The 6,453-nt window shown below is 44.2% G+C and overlaps 1 long non-coding RNA gene across 1 annotated transcript; it reads right to left on the reverse strand.

Moving 5' to 3' along the window:
* Positions 1-1,371: 1,371 nt before the first annotated feature.
* Positions 1,372-3,697, reverse strand: LOC309331173. The gene is made up of 3 exons (XR_014151750.1): positions 3,582-3,697; positions 2,690-2,801; positions 1,372-1,694 (listed from the first exon to the last, which is right to left on the reverse strand). It is a non-coding gene; the product is annotated as an uncharacterized lncRNA (long non-coding RNA).
* Positions 3,698-6,453: the final 2,756 nt, after the last annotated feature.

Here is a 6,453-nt window from a genome sequence, read left to right on the forward strand (position 1 = left end):
CTCTGAATTGCAGAAATCCCTTTTCTGTATTGGCAGGACCTTTTTTACTTCACACATGCTAGACTGGGCTGTAAACTATGGGTACTGTTCTACCATATGCCTCATTATCTGTATAATCAATACATTCACAACAGACTGCATAAACATTGCTTCTTTTGGCCTCTTGCTACTTTTAATTTTTGTGTCAGTTTCTTCCAGTAATGTTCTTTGCTAAATTGCATTATACTATTGGTCCATAGTTAATAACTGTAATGTTTCCATGTCCTGGCAATAGTCAGTAGTCCTGGATGTGTTGTGAATTCTTTGTTTGCCTTATATCATGACTATACAAGTTAGGTGGAGCCAATCCTAGGGTCATGGAGACGGTCTGCCCAGTAATCATAGATATTTCTGTAAATACATTTTCCCAGAACTTTTGTATTGTTGGGCACTCCCACCACATGTGTTGGTATGTCCCTAGAGTGGGACGTCCTATCCAAGACATAGGAGAACTGATCGGTTTTATATAGTCTAGGCGCTAAGTACCAGCCATGCATAATTTTAAGGGCTCTTTCTCTGGGCATTTTCGATATGGGGTTATATAGCGTTTTTGTGACAAAAGTTTTGTCCACAATCTGTTCCAAATCTCTTCTTCGATTTCTGAATCACAATTCTGTTCCCACCACCTTCTCAAATTTTGCTGAGGACCGAATAGTACCTTCATAATAGATTTACAGAAAGATGACATTAAACCTTTTATATTTTCTTCCACTGTAATTTTTTAATATACCCTTAATTGTATCATAATTTGTCTGGGAATTTGTTTTTAAAGGACCTTAATTGTCCTAGTAGTCTTGATATCTAAACATTTCCAAAATGAGTTTGCATCTCATTAATGGTGAATGGTTATCCATCTTTGTAAAAATCTTTAAAATAATATAGTTATTTTCTTTCTGCTCCCCTCTCCTCAGAATTGCCCATAGATTTCTGTCACCATTCCTGGCAATCTGGGCTACAGCTGGCACTGAATGTCATGCTGAAAACATTTTGGTTAAACCATGAACTTGAACCTCAGATTGCAAACCTCCCTCCCCATTCAGCATGGACCTGCCCTTCCCTTCCTCGTTCTTCTGGTCCAACCTTCTTGAACTTTGGGATTCTAAGAGGACAACAGAGGTAAAGGAAGAGGCTGAGATAAAAAGCATATTATTATATCTTTATTTATTGGAAGCCAGTAGGAATTCAGATATGCTGAAGTTACACCTTCTCAATATCTCTGCCATCAGTTTAGAGAGCCAAGAGTTTGAACAAAACATGTTTTTTAAATATATAAATTATACATTTAAAATATATAAATTAAAATGTATAAATTAACACATATAAATAGGGGCATGTAGTGACAGGCTTGAGATCGACATGGCAGTTTTGCAAAGTTGCTTGGAAACATACGGCTGTTTGCAGGAACAGAACTCCCTGAAACAGTGTAAAGTTTATCACGTAAGATGATGTAGCTAATAAAGGAGTGCTTGTCAATGTCAGGGCCCACTGAGGCTCAGATGTGCCTTTTCCTAGCCAGGGCTCTGCAACTGGTACCAGGTGGAGTGGTGGAGGTTCAGCTGGTGGGTTTGTTCTTGTTGTCAAGATATTCCATAAGATCCTTGACCCACTGGGCATTTGGGTCAGCGCAGCTTGATAGTCCATTGTTGAATATAAACCTGTCATGAAAAGAAACAGACATTTACCATGTGGCACTGAATGTGTCTTTTTAATTCTCCATTAGCCTGACGGCCTCACTTCTTTTGGGACGGGAAAAACAGGTGGGTATTTCATCTCCTACATCAGACATCAGGCCCAGCCTTAATAGAGACCCCGTGCCTGCGATAGGGTGTAGAGATGGGGCAGAAACTGGTTCTTCTCATACTTCTAAAGTGGATACTCAAATCCCCACTTCCCAAACCAATACACTCAAAATAATGCAATTTGTCTTCATGATTTGCACTTCCCTGAATTTTGCAGTATGAAATTGCAATGCATATTATACACACACAAGAGAGAGAGAGAGAATAACATATACCGTATTTTTTGCTCTATAAGACTCACTTTTTCCCTCCTAAAAAGTAAGGGGAAATGTGTGTGCATCTTATGGAGCGAATGCAGGCTGCACAGCTATCACAGAAGCCAGAACAGCAAGAGGGATTGCTGCTTTCACTGCGTAACGATCCCTCTTGCTGTTCTGGCTTCTGAGATTCAAAATATTTTTTTTCTTGTTTTCCTCCTCCAAAAATTAGGTGTGTATTGTGGTCTGGTGCGTCTTATAGAGCGAAAAATACGGTAATAATGCAATTCATTAGGGGAGAATTCCTTGCAAAAATGCAAAGACTGAGGAAAACATGTTCCAGAATGTCTACAAGTTTCCACTCAGGCTAAAAAATATATAAATAAATGCAAAACTGAGAGAAATTGACAGATTTCTCCACAACTAACGGGGAGTTGTAGCCAATCTCTGCTGCCAGGTGACAATTTACCCATTTCAGCCTGACCTTCTCATAATTTTCTCCATCTCTCTGTTGCCTCCTCTAGCATATTCTCCCTCACACTCAACTGGCTCACAAATGCTTGAACTTTTCTTCATCACCTTCATCCACCCACCACTGTTTGGACAATGTTAGCCCACTGGACCCTTGGCTTTTGCCCAGAACCCGAAACTTACACAATAGAAGGCAGATTACATATGCTGCTGGTGCGAAAATAACTCTTCACAATATTGTTTGGGAATACGCTCTTGGGATACTTATTGCAGCAGGGAGATGTGTCCGGCGCAGCTATAAGAGGTGGAAAAAACAGGTATTGTCATTTATTTACAAAACTCATTAAAAAAAACAAGTGGCGGGTTTCCAGTTCCTATCTGCCTTAATGGAGGGAGCCCCCACAACATTGTGGGTATCGAAGGTGAAGAAAAACAAGAATGATAGAGGGTAAATCATTCTTGGAAATTCCTCCCAGGGAAGGGAGGAACAGGCTTCACTCGCACTTTGATAATATAGTATAAATTTGGAATTAATTGGAATTGTTTTGATATTAATTGGAATCTGTATAATTGGCAAAACTGTAGTAATATTGGAAAATTAATAGAAAACTATTATTAAAAATAAAAATAATAAAAAATAAGCAACTATCACCAGAGACATGAACGTCTGCTTGAGCTGAGGTTTACCCTCCCCCCCCCCATATCTATCCATAGCCCTTACATTTGAAAGCAGGAGCGGGGAACATCAGGCCTGGGGTCTGAATGTGGCCCCTCAGGACTATCTATCTGGTCCCCAGGCATACCCTTCTCCTCTTACCAGCCCCTGCTCTCCACCTACCTCAAGTGCCCAACTTCAGGACTATCAAGGCCAAGGAACAGGCACTAAAAGCTCTGTTAAGTCCAAACACAATGTAATTCTCTTGGGCATAACCATTGTTCTAAACAGACTTTCTCAATGCAATTCATTTTGAAGCATCTCCATACCCATTAAGGCCCAGCAGCAGGCAGCACAAACCCCTGAGGGACTCTCAACTCTCCTAGGATGATCAAACAGAGAGAAAGGAGAGAGGAATACCTGGAGCTGCCTTGGCCAGGGAGAACAAGGCCATGGCAAGGAGAGCAGTGATGGCAACCAGAGAGATCTTCATGTTGTCTAGCGATGAAGATTTGAGGACTGTCCAAACGGCTTTCTCAGCTGCTCTGATGCTTGGTACCTACTGTAAAGCTCCTCCAGGATTCTTCTTATATAGGATTTTGGCTGAAGTCACCAGAAGGGGGGAGAACATGCAGATTTTCCATTTCCAGAATTGAGGAGATGATATCATGGTGGCAAATCAACCTGTGGTTCACAAGAAAGGGGAAGCTGGGCACAATCAGAAGAGGCAGCAATTGAAGGAGGCTGAGGCACATTTCACAGGAAGAACCTTTCATGAGGAGAGCAGTTTCTACACACGTAGCTCCTCACTGGGATGGACATCCCACGATACAGAGGAAGGAGACCAAGGAAAGGGTGCATCACTTGGGGCTTTTGAGTTCAAGAAAAAGGATTGATCATAGAGCCACAACAGTTTGTGCATGAAAATTATTACTTTGCTGTGATTCCTGCATGGCAGAGGGTTGAAGTCGATGACACTGTTTGCGTGGCAAGTTCCCACCTACGCCCGGTGGAAAATAAAGACACAGGACACCAATGAATAAGGTTAATGGGCTTAAATTGGCCACAACTTTATTGGTTACAGGTAAGAGCCTTATTGGCTTAGGCATTGGTCCTATCCACTATCCGGCTTCAGCTTGATTGCTTGAAGACCGGGAAGGGTTAACTCCAGCAGGGGGAGCCCTGCTGATGCACGTCAACTGGGAGCTCCCCCGGGGTCACCGTTCGGGGGCGCGCTTTAGGCCATGGCCTCCACAGGCTTTGGACGAGGCCATGCCCCCCAGGATCCTTTAACAGACCACCCTTCAATATCTGGGGGGAGGTAATGGCACTCCCCCCCCCAACACATCTAAATAACAATACCCTTACCAATGCCTAACCGCCAAAACCAAGGAAGTTGTGACGATTTGCTATGAGGTAGGCAAAAAACCAAACGGCTGGTGCCAATTTGCCAAATGGAAAAAATACCTACCAGGCCCCTTAACAGCGACCAACCGAGGTCCATAGCAAGGTCAGAAGGAAACCTTAAAGGGTGGGTGGGTGGGAAACATGAACAGCTGCGCTGGTCAAAGAGGGAGATCCTGTGGCCGTGTTCGCCTTAAATGGTGCAAGCCACACACCCCGAGCCAGCCGATTGGCTGGCTCAGGGGATGACGCGGCCCAAGGATTCCCCTGATCGCGCAGGGGCTGGAAGCCAGCCCCCGCGCTTGGGTTGGGGGTGTGAAGCCCGCAACCCCACCTCCTCCTGATAGTCGGAAGTGGCTATCCCTTCCCACTCTACAATTCTATGGTTCTATGACAAAGTGGAATGATAGTTCTTCTCCCCCTTTCATAATAAAACTGGAACCCAACAAAGGCAGCCAATGAAGCTGAATGTTGTAAGAGTCAGGACAGACAAGAGAAAATGCTTTCTCACACAGTGCATTCTTGAACTAGGGAGCTTGTTCCTCCAAAGGGTGGTCAAGGATGGCTTTAACAAGGATTAGACAAATCTTTGTGGGGTAGCTATAGCTACTAGCCACAAGGGTTATTTTGCACCTCCCTAGTCAGAAGCAGTATATGAGTTGCTGGGAATCACAAGTGGGGAGACTCGATGTTGCATTCATGTAGGAACATAGCAACATAAGAAGAGCCAGCAGGATCAGGCCAGTGGGTCATCTGAGCCCACCAGTCTTCAGTTCTCATAAAGCATTTTCCTTCTGAGTGCTTGTTTTCATTACAAGAGGTGTGATTGATTGAAGAAAACAACAACCTCAAAATAGCTCTGCTGGAGCAAACCAGTGGTACATCTGGTCCAGCACCGTGTTCTGACAGTGGCAGACTAGATGCCCCAATGGGAAACCCACAAGACCTCAGCACAAGAACATTCTCCCCTCCTGGGTTTCCAGCAACTGGTATTCAGAAGCATTGCTGCCTCCGGTTATGGAGGCAGAGGACAACCACTATGGCTAGTAGCCATTCATAGCCTTATCCTCCATGAATTGGTCTTATCCTCTTTTAAAGCCATACAAGCTGGGGGCCACAACTGCCTCCTGCAAAACATCATTGGATCCTGACATCACTGTCTAGTCTTATGAGAAAGGAAGGGCAGTTTCCCTCTATCCACTCTCTCTATGCCCTGCTTCAGTTTATAAGCTTCTATCGTTCTGCCTCTTACACGCCTTTTCTCTAAACTAAAAAGACCAGAACTCTGCAAATAGGGGAGCCCCTCCACCCCCTTGATCACTTTGGGTGCCCTTTTCTCACCTTTTTCCAATTCCACAATATCCTTTTTTAGGTGAGGTGACCAGAACTAATCACAGTATTCCAACTGTGGCCACACCATATATTGGTATAATGTCATTATGCTCTCTGCAGTTTTATTCTCAATTCCTTTGCCAGTGATGCATACCATGGGTTTTACCTTTTCCACAGCTGCTGTGCTCTGGATCAACGTCGCCATTAAGCCATGTCCTCTGACCCCGAGGTCTCCCTTCTAGTCCTTCACCTCCAGTTCACAATCCATGAGCATAATGTGAAATAAATTTGGTTTTTTGCTCCAACCTGCATCGCTTTACACTTGTTTACCTTGAATGGCACTTGCCTGCATCCCAAACCCATTTTGCCTGGGGCAGATGGGAGAAGAGCAGGAGGAGGGGCTCCAATCAGTGGCTATGCTGCCCAGATGAGCCAGGCCTAGGCAAGAGGGCCATCACGGGACACAGAATGGATCTCTCAGCCCAGAGGGGGAAGTCTCAAGGGATTACTATTTCAAGCACTGGTTTGTGTCATGTGGCTAAATATATCCCCAGAG

The sequence above is a fragment of the Podarcis erhardii genome (genome assembly GCF_964252035.2).
Source record: "Podarcis erhardii genome assembly, chromosome: 16".
NCBI lineage: Eukaryota > Metazoa > Chordata > Lepidosauria > Squamata > Lacertidae > Podarcis > Podarcis erhardii.